Consider the following 21,249-nt stretch of genomic DNA (forward strand, 5'->3'; position numbering starts at 1 on the left):
ATTTTTTATAAATCGAGCGGTTTGATTTTAAATAGAAAAATTTAATTTCTATTTCAATTTAGTGTAGAGTAGAGGTTCCCAATTGATGTTCTTAGGGTTCCTTGGAGGATCATGAGAGTTAAGAGAATTAAGAAATTTTTGATCAGTTGCGATTTTTGAAACCAGTCATTAAATTTATATTTAATTAGTGATTTCTGTATTTATTTAACATTTCTGACATTTTTATGAAATTATTTAATAAAAACGCTTATGAGGGAGGAAAAGTAAAATGAAAATTTTTTTTTTCTATCAAATGAATACTGAAGAGGATATGCATTTATAAAAAATTGCATCAGCATTTCGCTACAATTAAAAATAATAATGAAGAAATATGAAATATTTTTATTTAAAGTTACAATTTTAAAAATAAATAATTCATATATTAGTTGATTTGATTCATCCTTGTCCTGATTATTGCAATTCAGTTTAATTTTCCTTCCTTTTCAGAGACACTAAATGAAAAAAAAAATAAAAAAAGAAATTTCATTAGTATCACGAAAATATTTCTACTTCTATACAGAAGCATAAATTAGAAAGAAAAATAAATTGGTCGTAAAATCATTCTGGTAGGACAGATAATAATCAATTTTCGTAACGAGTCTCCATTACTTCATTTCTGTGCCATAAATCAAGATGGGGGGGAATGTGATTTTCATGTGTTGAGTATGCGAGACAAAACAACCCCTAATTGAGTTAGCTCGGGCTTTGAGGAAAATGTAATAATCCGGGAGGACGAACAACGAATTATTCTCTACGAATATTGATAGGTTGGGGAGAACATTAAATGAAAGTTTTATTTCTCAATTAAATCACCATGGTTTATGAATAAATCGAGTTTATGAACTATCCGTCAATTAATATTAATAAACTCGATTAGAAATAGAATATGCAGTAAAAAAGCGTTAGTAAATTTGTTGTGTCATTGTTTAATACGCTTAACAATGTCCTTTTTTTTTAATCGCGCATTAATTAGTTTTTACATTTTCTGTTGGAGTTTCATTCTTTCTTTCATTACTCTATTTTTTTAAAAAAACTTTTTAATAAATAAATAAAATTTACGTACTATTTATCTATAAATTTTAATGTGCTTCATTATGAATAAAAAAAAATGAGAAGAGATTCATTTTTTTGTCAATGTTTAAAGCAATTAGAAATGCTGCGTCGCTTTTTTTGAATCACGCAGAATTATTTTCTTCATGTTCTTATGTGAAATTTCGTTCTTCTCGCCAAGTGTTCTTTTATTTTTATATTTTTTTAAAAAAATAAATCGAGTTTATGAACGTTCCGTTCACTGATTTTTATAAACTCGATTATAATTAGAATATGGAGTGTTATGTAGTAAAAATTGTGATAAAATTTATTATTAGTGTGTCATCGATTAATACAATTAAGTGTTATTTCTTTTTTTCTGATTACGCAGCAACTATTCCTTCTTCTTCTAAAATAAAATTACGTTTTTCCTTTCAACACATTCCTTTATTAATTTTTATTTTTTTTGAATTTTTGTTAATAAATAAATTGAGTTTACGAGCGATTCATCTAATGATTTTTATAAACTCGTAGTGTATCATCTAGTTATGAAATTTATTATTGTTTCTTATTTTTTTAATTACGTAGCAAGTACTTTCGCCATTTTCTAAAACAAAAAATTACGTTTTTTTTTATTCCCCTCATTTTTTTATTCATTTTTAATTTTTTTGAAAAAATATTTTTCTAAAATTTTTGTCTGTAAATTTATTAAGTTTATGGGTGATCCATCTATGAATTTCCATAAACTTAAAAATAAATGGAATGTGCAGTAAAAGGAGTGACAATTTTTTTTTGTTTTGTTCCACCGTCAAATAATCAATGTACTTTCCATATGCCACGTAGTAATCATTACTACATATGGTTCTTGAAACAACATTTCGTACTTTCTTTCTTCGTGTTTCTTGTTATTTTTATTCATTTTAATAAATGAATCAAGTTTATGAGTTTTCATTTATTGATTTTTTTAGACTTATTGTTAGTAGCTTTGGCCAAGGTTAGTAGAAAGTGTCGTAAAAATGGCAAGAAAATATTCTTACTAAATCTTTTATCGTATCAATGTTTAATCAGTAATGCTCTGTCTCTTTTTCTTTATGTAGTAATTACATTGTTTATTTTTTGAAAAAAAATTTCATTCCTCCTTTTCTCAAACTTTTTTTTAAATAAATGAATAGAGTTTAAAATTATTCATCTATTGATTTTTATAAACTCGATTAGGAATAAAATATGCAGTAAAAATTAAGACGTAAATGCAGTAAGAGGAGTGATTTTTTAATGAATATGAATAAGTGAATACAGTTTAAAAATTATTCATCTAATGATGTCTCTTAAACTTGATTAGTAATAAAATATGCAATAAAAAATGCGGACATAGATACAGTGAAATGCGCGATTTTTTGGTGAATATGAATAAGTGAATGTAGTTTAAAAATTATCTATCTATTGATTTCCATAAACTCGATTAGGAATAAAATATGCAGTAAAAATGCAGACATAAATGCAGTAAAAGCAGTGATTTTTTAATGAATATGAATAAGTGAATACAGTTTAAAAATTATTCATCCAATGATGTCTCTTAAACTTGATTAGTAATAAAATATGCAATAAAAAATGCGGACATAGATACAGTGAAAAGCGCGATTTTTTGGTGAATATGACTAAGTGAATGTAGTTTAAAAATTATCTATCTATTGATTTCCATAAACTCGATTAGGAATAAAATATACAGTAAAAATTCAGACATAAATACAGTAAAAGGAGTGGTTTTTTAATGAATATGAATAAGTGAATACAGTTTAAAAATTATTCATCTAATGATGTCTCTTAAACTTGATTAGTAATAAAATATGCAATAAAAAATGCGGACATAGATACAGTGAAAAGTGCGATTTTTTGGTGAATATGAATAAGTGAATGTAGTTTAAAAATTGTCTATCTATTGATTTCCATAAACTCGATTAGGAATAAAATATGCAGTAAAAATGCAGACATAAATGCAGTAAAAAGCGTGATTTTTTTCTCGTAACTGATTAATAATAAATGAACATTGTTCTCCTTTTTTTGATCTGCAGCAATTTCTTCATCTTTTTGAAAAAGAAAAAAAAATTTGTTCTTCCTTTCCTTTCACTGTTTTATTAATGTTTTTTTAGTAAACTAATCGAAGTCTTGATTTTAATGTTTTAATTAGTACATTAGAAAATCATGAAAAAAAAATCAAAACAAAAAAGTTTATTTTATACCTAGCTTATAATTTTTTTTCCCCTATTCCAATTTGAGAAGTTTTTTTCTTCTTCTTCCTTTGAAATAAGAAGTTTTTTGAAGAAGTTTTTTTTTTCTAAGGTAATTGGGAATTCAAATTTACTGTGAAATTTTTAGAAAGTAATGCAGGAAATTACATCAATAAAACTTATTACATACAGATTTCCATTCAATAAACTATTTTAATTGCTCTATTTTTATAAAGCAATAGCTGTATCCTATCAAATGTATAAAAATAAATCATTCTTTTCTTTAAAAAAGAAATATATATCTCTAATATCGAAGTTATAAATACTTATCCAGTAAAAAGTATTTTATGTGAAACTATAAAACTGAAAAATTAAATGCTTTTCGTATATAGTATATAGTAGATACAGATGTTCAATTAATATATCGTAAAAATATCGATATTTCAAAGTGTATTTTAACAATATAAGTAATTTATTGAATAGACCTGATGATATCACGATTTATCGAATGCGATATCTTGAGTATCACTCAAAAATTTACATAAGTAACAAAAATAGCTAGTTGAAATAAAACAGAATTGCGTTTTATCACAAAATATTGATATATCTTAACGATATCATGATACAGCGATTCCAATTCTATTGATAGTGTTTAGAAATTTCGTTTGGTAACGGAAATATTGACTAGTGTAGAAAAAGATTTAAGCTAGTCGAACTTCAATAATATCACGATAATTCTGAGATATCGATATTTTCTGGATATAAATGAAGATTACAATATCGTTTAGCAATAATCCATCGCAAGAACGTTTTGAGTTCCCGTGGCATTTTTTTCCTCCCCTATATCGCAAATGGCTCACCTTTTTCTGTTTATGTTTCTAATCTTTTTTTTTTCTTCACGCGAGTGACGAAAAATCAGTTTACACTACGTGTGAAGTTGAATTCTGTTCTTAGTCAAAACACAGGTTTTACCGATAAGGAAAAAGAACTCGATATCAGTTTTACGAGGGTGATGACAATTCGCGATAAGATTACGATTTTCAGCGTGTGAGTTTCAACGCATCAGACAGCATATACAGTTAACAGAGCTACGATTTTCAAACGTCTTCAGTTTTTAAAGTTTTTTTCATTCGAGATAAATACAGTAAAACCTTAAAAAAAGACGACATCTATGTAGGGACTTCCTCTATTTACGATCACTTTTGGAAGGCACTGAATTTTTTCCATAGACTTTGCTTTGAAAATCTTTAGAAGAAACCATCAATATCTGTCCTAGCAATTGGACAAATCTCTGCACCAAATGCGGATAAGGTCAAATAAGGAGACGTGAAAAGGTATCAAAACAAAAAAATATTAACAAAACAAGTAGATAAAAATGTATTCAAAATATTTGTGTGGGGCTCTTTTTAACGATCGCTTAAAGAGATTTACAACCTCATGTTGCAGTCAAAGTGCACTAAAGACTATGCAATCAATGATTTATTTTTACGGTTGAAAGTTAAATTTTAAAAAAAAAAATTTACAAAAAACTAAGCCTCTTAAACAAATATACATCTTCTCGTTTTTTAAAGCTAATTTTTATGATATGAAATTAAATGCGAATTTTAACAAAAAACTTAAATGTAGATTTATTTAAAATAGTTCTACCATTCATAATAAGTAAATTTGATGTTATTCATAATTATATTAGAAGGGATCTTTTTTTATTAACGCTGAATTTTAGGAGTAAACGAGTTGAATAACTCGGGTCTTGCCTCAATATCTTAAATACATCAGTTTCATTTGTTAAAAAAAGTGTTGTTGAATTCAGGTAATGAGAAAAAACGACCCAGTAGTCCGCACTTGGTGTTGAATAAAGCAGACGCTCTTTAGCAATTGTCCAGCTACCATTCCTATTTTTCGCTAAATGTGGGTTAGAATAATTTGAGATGCGTCGGACACGGATAACATCACATCATTCGATCAGAATTTTAGGACGCCAGCACAAGTGGCATTTCCGCACCAAGGAAATAACACTGGCTAAAATTAAAATTATTTGTGAAAAATCCTGTGCCATCCATAACATTTTGAAGTCAATGAAGGTTACCCCTAAGAACGAACAACCTCCAATTAACGACGATTTTACTGTACGACGATTTACGACGAACGGAGAGTGGTCACTCACAAGAAGTTTCAACACATTTTTAAATTTTTGTACGTTTCTTTTACGATAGTGTAATTATTTTATTTATTAATTTTTTCGCGCGTGTTTTTGAAAGGAATCTACTCGATTATTCAGTTAAATTACCAGAAAAATCAGTTCCACCAGCATTCGGAAAAGCTATTTTTTTTATTTATTTTGTAGTTATCTATAACCACTACCAGTGCCTGTTTTATCATAAGACCTGAGAGGACATTCCTGGGAGCCCCCTTATTGTTGAAAATTTCTTCTGACTTTTCCTTAAGCATTGTCTACTAGAGCTATGAGTTAACAAAAATTGTAATAAGTGTAAGATCAAATTTACTAATATCGTCATTTAATCATGTTATAAGTAATTTAAATCACATTGTAAACGTTATAGCTTTATAAATAAACAACAAGTAGATTTTTTTTATATAAAAGTTATAACCAGAGAGCCTGTGCCTAGAGCCCCCGCTTCTCCAGAACAGGTTCTGTAGCTAGGCAAATGTAGCTAACTACAACCACTACTACTTTGCAAAATTAGTTAGCAACGACTACTTCGTAATAAGTGAAGTAATCAAAGCTTTTGAAATGTGTTCACTACTAATAATCTGCTTTTAGACGACGGAAAGTTTAAGGTTAGATCAAAGTTTAAGGTTAAACATTCAACTCCATTTTCTTATAGTTTTAATCTTTTTACAATTTTTAGCTCAGAACATAAAGGAACTGCTATTTAGCGTAGAGACCAACCCGCTTTTAAGTGAAAATAACCCGTGTTTTACCTGCAATGAGCAACTAATTTATTGATTAGAGCATTGGTCGTTATTTGCGAAAATGGGATCTATTTGGAGCTAAACTGTCATTTATTTATTCCCTAATTTTTTTACGACTTCAATAGTACTGCATTCCGATGTTTCACCGAATTACAGTTTTAAAAACATCACCCAAATTGATTTACCTCTGCTGACATTTTTAAATTCATTCAAACACTAATCCTTCAAGGCTTATACCACTTTCCAAATGTACTTATTCCACTTTCAAAAATAGCGGCACATACTTCAGGGACAAAATTAATTTTCTGCTATCTACTCGTAAAATAATATGTATCTTAGTCGTTAAATTATGATTTTGAAAACTCAGTAAACATTAACACTTTTTTTTTCATGACAATTGAAAATATGTAATAAATTTACAATTCTTTTGGTTCTATTCCTCTTTATTTTATGTAATTTTTTAGAACTAAAACTTTTTAATGAATATTGTATTAAGTTAAAATGACTTTTCAAGAGCTCCCATATTTATTACAACTTGACAATTTTGATAACAGCACCCTGTTGTACAAAATGCCACTTACCATTTAGCTCAAATTATACGCTCACCACCAAAGAGCACTAGCCCACACCTCAGCATGGCATCTAGCAGAATAAAAAGTGTAAATATCAGCCTTCCAATTGCCAGAATGGAACACCTGGGGATGCACACAATCGTCCTGCCACGTCTGTCCTTTCATAAAACTGTCGTTATAGACCCCCCTATAACTGGAGGGTACAAGGGAGATGGAACAGGAGAACATTCTTCTTTTTTTACCATCCACCGCAATCAAGGTATTATTGTGTTTTCTGATCGAAAATTTCGAGAAAATTGGGTTTCTCTTCCCTTCGCCGAAGTCCCCCAAGTATGGTGATCTATGGGACTTTTCTGGATTTCGAAGGATTCCAAAAAGGTCAAAAGGGAAAGAGGAACGTCTCGTTCCGAAATGATTGAGTCTGAGTTATTTGTCAGGTTGAGGTTCGGAGAGAGATTTGTAGACGCATTCGTAGCGACCGTTTTCAAATTATTTTTGAAAAAAAAAATGCTTCTTAGCCATTTTTTATTTTTATTTTTACCTGGAAACTATACTTCAAAGTAAGATAAGATCGAAGGGTTTGGGTCATTTTTTCTTCCCCCTTCCTATAGCTGATGCAGAAGGCATTTTTCATGATTTGAATGATCTGTTTGTTGTTATTTTTAAAAACAAAGTTGTGACAGTGCGTCTTTGTCATGCGCAGTTTCTGGAAGCACGCGTACAATCCCCAATCCCCATATCCCTAGCCCCCCTATATTACACTTTTTATATATTTAAGCGAGAAAAAAATGCTTCAGCATTTATATATTGCAGTAATAATTTTGCCTACATTGTTACCTTTTTCTAAAAATATTAAATTTATTATTTCGAGACTGTTTTGTTATCAGAATAAAAGAAATTCGTGTCTTTTCAAATGCCTATACATGGTTGCGCTTGCGACTAAAAATGCAAAATGAGGTGACTAATAAAATTCAAAATTTTATTAAAAATAAAAGCGTATTTTTTTTTTCTCCAGTTTACTATCAAAAGGAAGGCAAAGAATGTTTTTGTTTTAAATATGAACAAGTTGAAAGGTAAGTCCTAGTGGTAGTTATGATTGAATAATTAAAGAGATTATAAAAAAACAAAAATTAATTGAGTATCTTCTACTTTTAAAATTTTTAGTCGCCTATTTACATCCCTACAATAATGCTGCAGTTTTCTTTTTTCTTTTTTTTTTTCTTCTTGAAAATGAAGGTAAACTTTGAAACTTTTAACTTAGCGGGAAATAAAATTCATAGAAAAAGTTTATAGCTTGTATTGAAATTCATAAAACTTAATGGAATTCTGAAGTTGAATTTTACGTGAAGAAAACTTTTTTTATAAACTGTTCTGTACGGTAATAAAAAATAAAAAAACAGAATTTCAGTTAATAACTGTACTGCATGCTAAAAAAAATCTAGTCAATAAAACCGAAATATCAGGTATTTAAACCATTTATTTGCGGCTTACTAGAAATTTCATTTTTCAAAATTATACTTCTCATCGCCCCACTTTCAGTAACAAATACAAAACTGGAAAGTAAATTTAACCGAATAAATGATTTTCAGACCATGCTCGAAAGTATTATGATAAAATCATCAAATTTTACCGCACTTATCAAATTTTATCAAGCCATATTTTAATGTTAATTTTAGTAAAATCATTAAACCAAAGCGCTTTTGTAAAAATTTACGAGTTTTTTGATATTACAACAAAATTACTTAAAAACTTAATTTCCTGCTTTTTAATACTTAATTATGAAACTCCATTTTGCTTTAGCTATGAAAAAAACATCCTTAGTACCACAAATTTTCGTCACTGTATTTTTTACTGCCTGCATTTACCTAATTAATGGTAAATGTTGCAATAGTGCAATTGCTTCTCATTATCTTATTCAATTTACACATTTGTTTACAGCGTGGAAAAGTGTGTCGTCTTTCAAATGGGGTAATCCCACGACCTCTTTTTTTATTATTAATTCATTTTCAGAATTTACGACAGTTTGCTTGAAAGAAAGATTTGCTCTTTAATGCAGCTGTTTTGGGAAACACTGTCTTTTGTTTTCCGCTGAAACTAAGAAAGACGTGTGCCTGACGCCCATTCTCTGTTTCGCTAGGGCCCTATGTTTTACTTTATTTTTTTCCTGTCGTAAAAACAGGCGTTGCCTCCACATTTGACCTCCATGTTAGAAGTCTCTGAGTCAACTGAAATTTATCTTGTTTTGCCTCGGTGACTACGTTGTTGGATAATAGGACAGACCATAACTTCAAGAGTAACTTTGTACGCACTCTTGAAGGCTCACTAGAAGATGTTTTAATATTAAAACTGAGTAGAAATTTTGGTTTAAAGGGAAAAACATCGTAAATAAGGAATTTACTTGCTAGAATATGAAAAAGTCGAAAATGTAAAACATCCTAAGTAAGGAATTTAAGATTACAATATTAAACAGTTGAAAATGTAAGATATCCCAAGCCAAGAATTTCAAATGACAATATTAAAAACTTGAAAATGTAAGACATCCTGAGCATGAAATTTCAAATTAATAAATTGAAGAATGGAAAATTTAAGACATCCTCTGCAAAGAATTTTCAAATTACGATATTGAATAGTCGAAAATGTAAGACATCTTAAGCAAGGAATTTATAAATTATGATAGTATTAAAAAGGCGGAAATGTAAGACAACGTAAGCAGGGAATTTACGAATTGCAATATAAGAGTCAAAAATGTAAGATATCGTAAGCAGGTAATTTACAAATTGCAATATTCAACAGTCGAAAATGTGAGACATTCTAAGCAAGGATTTTTCAAATAACAACATCAAGGAGTTGAAAGTGTAGGGCAACCTTAGCAAAGACTTCGCTAATTACAATATGAAAGATTCAAAAATGTAGGACATGTTACGCAAGAAATTAACATGTTGTTATAATATTAAATGACCGAATAACTAAGACTTGTTCGTATAAACTCAATCGGAAAATATAGGAAAAAATTTCAAAATATTAGTAAAAAACCAGAACTATCGCTCGAACATCTTTTCTCCTATCCGGCCATTTTGGCCATCTTACGACAGATTAGAGACTATCCACAAGATCTATATTCCGACATTTGCCTTGATACAGTGTATAGGAACTTCAGTCCTATATAGTATCTTATTGATTTATTTTCCATGTCCATATCACGACAAACAAACAACTGTCAGTAAACAAAATCTACAGTTAGTAAGTACCAAAAGTTCTCCACTCTTTCATCTTCCTTCGTTATTCTTTTTCGCTTCAAATCTGATTTGTAGGCCTGCTATTTTGCCGCTGCAAGTTTGTATGCTTTCAAGAATGCAATTTATATCATACATGTCGTATTAGGCCAATTAAAAAAAGCAAAAAAACTTATAATCTTTAGAATTCACTTGATCGATCATTCTCGACGATATAAGCGTAATCTGTAATACAAAATAATACTAACGTATCAGTGGGAATATACGTAGTTCCACAGCAACCGTGACTCGAAAGCCCTGTCCTCTCGTCAATCCTTCAGCATCCTTTTTTCTTCTTTACATCTAATTTGCAGCAATGAAATGTGACTAACAGACTAACTATTTCATCAAGGCAATTTCACAAATTCTGCTGAATACCAATTATATGATACATATATTATTTGGTCAACTGCTTTGGTAGGATATATGATATCTAACTTTCATTTAATAGATCATTTTCGTTGTAAGCACAATCAGAAAATGCACAAAATAATACTAGCGTATCAATAGAGAAAAAAGTATATAAGTTCCACAATAACCCTGGCTCAAAAGCACTTTCCTTTCGTCAATCCTTCATCATCCTTTTTTCATTACTTACAATTTGCAGCAATGAAGTGTGACTAACAGACCTTTTATTCTACTAAGACAATTTCGCAAATTCTGCTGAATACCAATTATATGATACATATATTATTTGGTCAACAGTTTTGGTAGGATATATCATATCTAAAATTCATTTGATCGATCATCTTCGTTGTAAGCACAATCAGAAGGTGCACAAAATAATGCTAAAGTATCAGTAGGGAGAAAAAGTACATAAAATCCGCAGTAGGTGTGTATCGACAGCAATCCCCACTCGTCAATCCTTCATCGTTCTTTTTCTTTTCTCTTCACATCCGATTTGCAGCAATGGAGCTTGACTAACAGACCTACTATTCTGCCGCTGCAAAACATTCCAGAGAGCACTTCATAGAAAGAATAATGTGTACCTTAGCTTCCATAGAAAAAGGTAGGGTGAGAGTCTGAGAGTAATGTTTGTGGGGGAAGAGATTTAAAATTCAATACCCGGGGCCTACAGTTGAAGAGGGGCGATGTTGGGACCCTCGACCTCGTAAAATGTGGAACGCTCCACACTCCATTGCATTTGAAACGATTCTTGTGCCCTTAAAAATAGGATGAGGGAAGGGGATTCAGAAATCCTACTATTTCTTCCCCTTTAGAAATATGTGTGATAACAACAAGTTTTATTTAATTGTTAGAACAAATCTTTCGTACTATTTATTTAATTGTTGGAATAATAACCAAATCTTTCCTACTACTTATTTAATTGTTAGAATAATAGCCAAATCTTTGGTACTATTTTTTTGATTGTTAGAATAATGACCAAATCTTTGGTACTATTAGATTGTCAGAATAAAAACCAAATCTTTGGTTACCTTTTGGATTATTCGAATATTAACCAAATTTTTGGTACTAATTATTTAATTGTTTGAATAAAAACCAAATCTTTGGTACTATTCATTTGATTGTTAGAACACTAAAAAAATATTTGGTACTGTCTCACTGAAAAAAAAAGTGTGGTTATTTGTTTTTGGGGCGAAAATTGCAATGTTTTTTCCCGGTTCTTGATTAAGAGGTAATGCATATATATGTATACTTTCTACTTGGGATAGGTTTTTCATAAATTTGTTCGTTTCTGAAATTTAGTCATTTTTGTTTGCACACGAAATAAAAGAAAATATAAACTTGACTTTTGAGCTCTGCCAGAAAAGTAAAGCTATTAATACCGGTATATTGAATATTTTTTTCTATTTTCAGTATATGCTCTGGCATTTATAATTTTATAATTTTTATTTTATAACCGTTGTTGAGCAGGCGATCCCATTTTGGGTTTACGACTACTAATGTTCAACTCCATAGCCTTGTAATTTTGAACCCAATCTAGAAGACAAGGGATCTCTTAGATCAAGTATTGGGTGAAATTTTGCCTTCGTAGAGGACTTTTTGATGGAACTAACCAGCATTTGCGTTACATGAAGGGGGAAACCATACAAACCTTCCACAGTTAGCCTGACGTCAAGGGTACTCTAATCCATGATCTGTCTACCACTAAGGATATTTAACGTCATAACTGAGGTCGATGTAAGCTAAATGTGGAATTTGTATCAACCAGCTATAACTGGGATTCGATCCTGGTTCACCTCATTGGAAGGCGAACGCTCTATCCCCTGAGCCATCATGGCTCTCGCATTTATAATTGTATTTGTGCCTTCACGTTGCTTTTACATTTCAGCAATGTGTGAAGTAGCAGTGGCAATGTTTCAATGGGGCAATGATTCGGCTTTCCCAAGAAAAGATTACAGATTCGTCAACTGTTGTTGGTCAGAAACTTCAATGCTGAGCTTAGTTAGTTACACGAACATAAAAATGGAAATCAAAATTACTTGCTTACAGAATGCTATACGAATAAGTAGAAGCAACATTTAACAACAAATCCCCAGAAACTCCTGTTGACCAAATAGTAGTATTCTGATTACACAAATATTGCCATTTTAACAATTTTCAACAAGCGTTGAAAATTTGTGGAGAAGGGGGAGGCAGTAATATCCCCTTCTCACGGACAATTTATCAGGAAAAGTTTATTGATTGTCGGGCAGGTATCAGCATTCCGGCGCTAAGTCCAAATGTTGACAAGGGATTATAGGGGTTCTAAAATGCTTTTGATACTAAAGCAGGAGTGAGTAATCTATCAGCAGGGAATCCACGCACTTTCATTGCAAGTCAAGACCTCTATGTTATCCCAAGCCCTTCTAAAGCCCCCGAATTTTTTTTTTCAAACACACAAGATTGAGGAGGCCTGTCTCTACCCCAACCCCCGACTATTCTTTTGGTCTTTCTCCACTTTTGGGCTGTTTATCTCCGTATAGAATAACGAATGCTAAGTCCCAACAACGGTCGAGTGTTGTAGGCCTGCTCCAGGTTCCATTGTAAAGCGCCCTACCCTCCATCAATTGCAACTGTTTTCCCCCTTCAATTTTTTTTTTAATACCACCCTCTATTTTTTTTTTCCTTTTGAGGGAAAATACTACTCTACCGATTTGCTACTACTACATCAGCGGTTTTTCATTCTTTGGAATTAGAAATGTCCGCATTTCTCCGATTCAAAAAGCATTCGCCCCCACCATTTTAAGATCTGAACAATAAGTCTTAAATTGGTTTGGTATATAGTCTTATTACTTGTAAGTGTGACCGTGAAGATTTGCTATTGAGGTTTTCATCACTTGATGCCCTTTAAATTGACATTCGTTTTGTAGAGATTCGTGGTATTTTGATAAAAAGAGATTTCTGAGAAGTTTTGATCTTTCATTTAAAGTATTTACCAGCTATTCTAAAAAATTGGTATTTAAAATGATTACCAATGAGAGTTTTGATTCTTTTTTCTTGCCTACCGTTTAGGACAAAAGTATTAGTACATGTAGGGTTAATCAAGTATACTCATTGATAACAGAACTAAACTCTATAGTAGACTGTAGTAAAATCTAAGCTAATCAATGACGTTTTCATGTAGTTTGATTCTATTCCATAGTAATAATGTTCTATTCCTCTGTTGCTGAAGATTCATAACTTCTTACTTGTTTACTGAACTTGCGCAGAGTATACGAACGTGAAAGTGCAAAGTTTCTCTAATTTACTAGTAATGTCTTAAATGAGTAATGTAGTAAATGAGTACAAGTATGATTCATTTATATAATTCTACCATGGTGGTCCGACAGTATTTTGAGATAAAATTTTCCATACCAGTTTTCCAATGAACTATAAAAAAAGAACTGACCATATTCACTGTCATTAAGTTTAGAAGCTATCGACAATTATTAAATAAAGACGAAAACATTTACTAATAATATTTAAGCCGACCATTGCATTCAACTACTGCTTTCAAATAAATTAGATATTTAATTTTTTTTAAGAAGGATAATGTGAAATTTTATCTTGGAAAAAGTACCGGACTATTATAGTAAAATAATATAACTGAATGCTTCACGCACACTAATTACAAGTACAGTAGAGAAAATGCAAAATTTCTCTGATTTACTTGTGATCAGAGTAGGATTCACTTGTATTATTCTACTCTAATAGTTAAAAGTTTTTTTTCTTTTTTTTAAATATTTTTTTCATATCAATTCTTTTAATGAACTACAAACAATAACTGACCGTATTTACTCTTATTAAGTTTAGAATCCATTTGCAATTATTAAAGAAATCTAGTAGCAAATATTCTTTAAGTTAATAGGCTTTCCATTAAGTTCATATGTTTAATTTTTTTTTTTAATGATATAAATTCATGTAAAAATAACCAAAGGCAAAATTACTTTATTAAGAAAGTAATTTTGCCTTTATTAAAAAGTAAAAATAAAGCTTTACCGTTATGGGAGAGGTGGATCATGGAGCTTAAGGCTACACAATTTCCTGACCAACGGCATGATTGTGGCAATGTGATCAGCACTGGTCTTCTTCACTTATAGCTGGCAAGCTGATATCCAAGCCATAACCAAGCACTGGGATTGAACACTAGTTCTTCACAATAACAGTTCAGTGCCTTAACCGCTGAGCAATCGTGGCTACTTTATTAACGGCAATAAGTTTTATATTCCTGCTTTTTAATTTTTCATGTCATCAAAAATAATAAAAGGAAACGCAACTGCATAGATTTTCTTTTTATTTCAAATTTTCTAAATGCTCTAAATAGAATCTTTTCACCAAAAGCTGCTCTTTTTTTAGTTTTTTTTTTCTTCCTTTCACGAATTCTGAAATTCAACTCTTCTTACCATGGGCATTATCTGCAATATCCCATCATACATCATTTTTCATTAATGCCATACCTCAATGAACTTAACCAAATAATCGCATTACTTCGGTTCGCCAAGCCTTGCTGAAAGTTTGGGCCATAAAAGCGGGGGCGATTTCTTTGAATTGCTCATAGAAAGAAGGATAAGCTTTGCACCGGCTAACAAAAACAGATTCTGCTGAAAAGGTCCTGCTTCTGTGAATAACATAAAAGATCAGGACCTCCTCTCTAGAATAAATATTACGCCAAGAGGTTTCACGGACGGACGGACATATAAATTCAAGTGTTGGTAAAAAGAGGGTCGCTTTTCACTTATTATTTTTTTTCCGTCAGGAGTGAAAAAGTTTATTCAAAAAGTTTTGAAAATCAGAGACGAATAAATGAAATTCAAAAAAAGTCGATTTTTAAAGATATTGTTGCCAGTATTTCTTGGATCTGCTGGGGTCAGCTAGATGAATGTTTTTTGACCATGTGTTTGTGATTGCACTATCAAAGTTCGTACTTTATAAAAAAGTTTAAAAAATGGTCTTCGTTTTCTTTTCCCTTTTCAGATTTAGAGGTAGTATGATAGTAGTATTAAAAAAGTGAATAAATCTGCAATTAATATTTTTCACTTTGTCATTTGTAAAATCAAATCAGAAGCCAGTAAAAACTATTTATCATCAGGAAGTCAGTTTTTGTTTTAAATAGAAATTTTTAGACAGTTTAACAAAAAAATGTGCTCATTGGTAATTTTTATTAGACAAAAACTGTATAAGGCATATGATTTGGACCGTGTTTAAAAATATTACTTAATTTGCACTTTGACTTATTTAAATGTGTTTATAGAAAAATTATCATAAGATTTTTTTAAATGATAAATCTAATGAAATATGAGTAAAGCAAATTGCAGAAAGTTAAATAATTTTTTTCTAATACACATGATTCAAATAAGTATTCTATTTTTCTAAGATATAAACATCATGAAATTTGGATAGTACTTTTCAGTTAGCCGAAACAAGAAAATTAAAATATTTTTCCTTCAAGTTTTTTATTTATTTTTTAATTTTTTATTTTATTTAATTTTTATGTGCTTTAGAAAATAAAAAAATAAATAAAAAAAAGCTGGTTGAGTTCTGCATTTTTTGTGACCTATCGCGTTCGCCCGGCTAACCGAAAAGTAGCTTTTGAATTATAAATTTGCTGGTGAAAATACAAAGCTTTCCAGTAGTGATTAAAATACTAATAAAAAAGTAAAACACTTTTATTTGTGACTATGATTACTCTTAAAAACTGATTATTCCATTTAATATTAATTTAGAAATTATAAATATTTCGATGTAACTGTAATTTTCTTGTAGTTAAGTGTTTTTGTGAAGAGAAAGGAATTGGTGCTTAGTACTAACCACATAACCACCATAATGTCGCTAGTCTTGAAGCGATGGAACCTTAACCTCCATGGCCGACAACTGGCAGTTCATGAAATGATTAAATTTTGTGAAGAAAAAAATAACAACTTATAATTTCATTACGCACAAGAAAAATGTTGATTACTTAGACTCTCTGAAATATACACCAGGCTGAACTCCAGGACAAAGGACTGTCATTAAACTAGGTCTAACGTTGAATATGCTTTCTTCAAAACACAAATAGTCTCATGTTCATACTTTGTAAACGTTAATTTCAATATTTTGCATGCTTATTTTAACTAATAACTAAATGCTTACCAGTTAATATTTTTATTAATATGTACTACATGTGAAGAATTCTTTCTATAAATTTGTAGAGCATGGCAAGCGTACACAAAACCATCCGCCACGAAAAAAATTAAAAGGCATTTCACTTCTTGTGCGGAATTTCAACTGGACAATTGTCCGAGTCTACCCCAATCCTTCAGCATGTGTTGTATTGTTACATAAGTATGTAATAATACTTCTGTAACACTGTGCATTATAATTAGGAATACGTTTTTCCGATTTGTTAAAATTATATTAGCTGGTTTAGAAAAAGAAGTCATTAGATTACTTTTGTAAATTAATTAAATGTGAAAAGAGAATGATTTAAAAACTAGTAGCCTCAAATGACTTTTGCTGAAAGTAATCAATTCTATTTAAGAACTTCTCCATGCTTCAATTAAAGGTCTTAATGTGAGAAGCAAGAAAATAATAGTTTTTCATTCTTAATGCATTTCTGATCAAGGAAAATGTAGCTATTTTGATTCATGTAAAATCACGATACAGATCATTGGGTAAAACTACATCAATCTGGTGCCTTATTTAATTTAATTTGGCTTCTCACCAAAATTGATTAGCAACCAGCCACCAACCAGACCACCATAAAACCGAACAACAGGGCAGACCACCATGATTTGTAAGTCTGTCTAAATCTTCATTTGCTTTACTTCATGAATATTTTTTCTGTAGACTATATCTGTTTCGATGAGGGCAAGAACAGAGCACAAATTAAACATCAGTGGATAAGATAACTTGTGTTGTTCCATTTGACTTTTCACTAAGACAACAAACTAGACTAACAATCAACTATAACCAGATCATTACCAAATAAAACCATCAGAATTTGTAAGTCTGTCTAAACTTAACTGCTTCTTACTTACTTTATTTTATGTTTTTAACAATGAGCAGTAAAAGTTTTTCAGTAGACTGAACCTGCTTTGATTTGTGTTGTTAGGACAGAGCACAAAATATAGCATCAGTGAATAAAATTACTTCAACTTTTTGTCTTACTTAATTTCATTTGGCTTTTAACCAAAACACCTAACTAGACCTCCAACCAGCCACAGACCAACCATCTACCAGACCACCACCAAATCAAACCGCAAACTAGACCATAAAAATTTATGGGTTTGCTTAGACTTACCTTTTTCCTGAATCAAAGTCCTCGATTGTTTTATTTAGCAATGAACGTTGCTTTCATTTTATGAAATTTTTAACAGTGAATGTTTTTTGTAGACTGTTCCTGTTTCGATGGGTGCAAGAACAGAGCACAAATGCAACATCAGTGGGTAAGACTACTTCCACTTTGTATCTTATTTCATTTTATTCGTTTTTTTTTTTTTACCAAAATAAACTAGACATCCTACCAGTCACCAAGCAGACCACCACCAAACCAAACCAAGTCACAAACCAGATCACAAAATATGTGGGATTGTTTAGATTTACCTGCTTTTTGTATTAAAGCCCTCAATTGTTTTATTTGGCAGTGTATGTTGCTTTTAACTTAATGAAATTTTTGACAATGAACAGAGAATGCATTTAAAATATTTTCTGGCTAGTTTGTTTATGTGTGTCCCAGAAAAAAACACAACTGAAAGCACTGTTACCTTCCATAAGACATTTCTCATATTCAACGTGGGTGGCAGAGCACAATGAAAAAGAATATTATCCTTTTTATTCAGTTCAGAGAGCATCTTCGCTCGGAACACTTTTGTCTACCCCGAAAACATATCGAACATTCGAGCTCTCGACAAAAGCAGACGAGAAGGACGGTTTCCGAGGAAGGCTTTGTTGTACCACAGAAAAAATCCTTTCTGGCTCAAAAAAGATGAATTGTCCGGGATCTGAATTCTTCCCACGCTTTTGAATTTCCGGGATAGGGTGGGTGGAGTACGCCCACCCTCGCAGAAAATAATGATTGGTTTTGGGGGATATAGAAGCGATTCAATCCGTCCAACCAGTTGCATCATGGCCACTGCTTCAAATCTTTTGTCCTAGGATGGAAAAAGGTGGCATCTTGCACACGTGTTTATCTATCGTTCGTTTGAGGGAGCTCTATTAAACATGTCATCTCCACGTGCCCTTATTTCAGTCTCCCTTCTTTTCGTTGTTAAAAAGAAAATATTTTAGTCATAATTTATTAAAAGACTACAATGTATAAATAAAGCGTGGAAAATATAGTTCATAAAAGTACTCAAGGATATAAATTTTAAAAATAAGTATTTTTTGTTTGTTTTTTATAATAATTTTCATGTTATATTTATAGTTGAATTATTTTTTAGTCGCTTTTTGCTAGTTAGCTGAAAAGCAAGAGAGTATAAAATACTAATTTAGTTAATTATGTATTAATTAAACTTCCAAAAAATATATTTTAAATAAAAAACCCAAAAAAGGGAAATCGAAATATTAAATTTTATAACTGTCGAAAGATTTCATTGGTCCCTTTAGACTCGAATTACCACGAATTGATTGTACATTTGCCCCGTCGAAGATGTATTGTGAAATAATGGAAAGCAACAAATGCTTCGGTTCAGTTTTGAAAATTATTTCAACAGTAATTTATTTTGCTATAAAACTCCTTTATGCATAAACATAAAAACACGAAACATAAAAAATAGAATCATAAAAATAAAAAATATCAAAATATTAAAACATAAAACATAAAAAAAACAAAATAAATATAAAAACATAAAATATAAAAATATTAAAACATAAGACATAAAAGTATAAATATTAAAACATAAAAATAATAAAACATTTATACATAAAAACATAACCCATAAAACTCCTTTAAAATGTATTAATTACCATTTAATTTCTCTTAGTCCAAAAATTTGCTGTCCCTGTTGCGTTTCTGCATACAACTTACCATAACTTAAAATATTATAAAGTGAAACGTCCTTTTAAGACTTACTTGAAATCGAGTTTAAAATCTTAAATCTCGTTTTTTACTTTCAATTGATTGAAGTTAATTTGCAGTAAATTTTGACTTGAGCACTGATGAATTATTTTTACTGCAATAAAATTAATGATTAATGAACTATCTCATTAAATCATTATCAAATATCCCAAACATTTAACTTTTTTAAAGCTTATCAAAGTTTCATGCATTAAAATAAAAGAAATGTTAATAGTCCACAGTGCTCTTTATCTATTAAAATAAATCAGAGTATTTTAAAAGGATAAACTTTTACTACCAAACCAAATCAATTGGAGAATCTTGCTACATAAATTTTTACTTATACACTGAAAAATCATTTTTACTGAAATGAAATTAATAAATTATCATGTACGAACTATCTTATATAAAACTTTTTTTTATAACTTAATAACATTTCATGAATTTTTTTTATTAATAATCTCAGGTTAAGGTCGACTTACAATTGTACCATGTTTCCTTCCAAGTTGTTCCAGAGCATCGTGTAATATGGGGAGATTGATTTGTGAATGTTAGATGACAGTAATAAGGTTTAAATTTGGCACCTTCTTAGGATTGTGGCTAATTTAAGCACTATTATTATTGAACATTCATTAACGTTTGTGACAGGTGGATAATTATATTTACCCACTTCAATTTACTAAAAAATTTTCTCAAGCACCGATGAAATATTTTTTATCCATGAATACTTAATACTTAACTTATATTAAAATTTTATAATTATTTATAATATTTCAGGCATAAAAAGCAATAACTGTGTGCAAAGTTGAACCATGATTCCGTCTAAGTTAATCCTTAATATCATGTAAACAAGTAGGACAAATTTGCACAATAATAAGGTTCAACTTAGCGTCATATCAAGATATTGGCTAAATTTAAATGATATTCTGTGCAGTACATGAAATTCAGCGCAATAAGTGAAGATGTAAATTATTATATTTACCAACCTTAATTCAAGTTTGTAAATCATGCTAAAAATTTCATTGATGAATCATTTTTACCAAAATTAAATCAATGAATCAAAATATCGAACTTGAGCCTTATATTAAACTTTTTCAAAGCAGTTTTATTAACAGCGTTTACGCATCAAAGATCAAAATTTTAATCACTGCAAATCAGCGCACCACATATTTCAATAAGATTTTTAAAATAAAATGTTCCCTTTATTCCCTTAAGAGGTACATGAGTAATTCGGTTACCACAAGAACTTAATAAATTCCATCAATCACAATTTTGCTTGCATACAAGCCGAAAGTTGCATAACACATACTCCCATGGATAAACGCACCATTGTATGAATAGAAAGAAATGACTGTACGTTTATTTAATGCATATGCCCCTCTGTACTAAGTAGGCTTAACAACACCCCATAAATGTCAGTATAAAACAGACACGTGACCGTTTGGTGGGAAATACGGGGACTCCATCGTGAAGGCAGAATAAACTATGAATCCCTTTCTGATTTCTGCTCTCCCGTCTCCCCTTAGGAGACTAAATGAGCTTGATGCAATAGCTGATACATACCAAAATGCTAATATTTTTAATTCATCACAGATCGAAATTTTTTTAATGATTAATGACTTTAATAACCCTTACGATATTGTATGAATATAAAAATATTTTCTGATTGAAGAGGACAATAGATTAAGGCTGTTGCTGAAAAAAGACTTCACATATATATA

At 30.5% G+C, this 21,249-nt stretch overlaps 2 long non-coding RNA genes across 3 annotated transcripts in view; one reads left to right on the forward strand and one right to left on the reverse strand.

Moving 5' to 3' along the window:
• LOC122270466 (uncharacterized) overlaps nucleotides 1-21,249 on the forward strand; it is a 79,639-nt gene that overhangs the window by 45,888 nt on the left and 12,502 nt on the right. For both annotated transcript variants that reach the window (XR_011636192.1, XR_006225813.2), the window contains one exon: nucleotides 17,866-17,918. This is a non-coding gene — a long non-coding RNA (uncharacterized lncRNA). The remainder of the gene's footprint in view (nucleotides 1-17,865; nucleotides 17,919-21,249) is intronic.
• Nucleotides 362-7,272, reverse strand: LOC139425092 (uncharacterized). Its single transcript, XR_011636287.1, has 2 exons — nucleotides 6,809-7,272; nucleotides 362-491 (listed from the first exon to the last, which is right to left on the reverse strand). It is a non-coding gene; the product is annotated as an uncharacterized lncRNA (long non-coding RNA).

This window comes from Parasteatoda tepidariorum, chromosome 2 (genome assembly GCF_043381705.1).
Source record: "Parasteatoda tepidariorum isolate YZ-2023 chromosome 2, CAS_Ptep_4.0, whole genome shotgun sequence".
Lineage (NCBI taxonomy): Eukaryota > Metazoa > Arthropoda > Arachnida > Araneae > Theridiidae > Parasteatoda > Parasteatoda tepidariorum.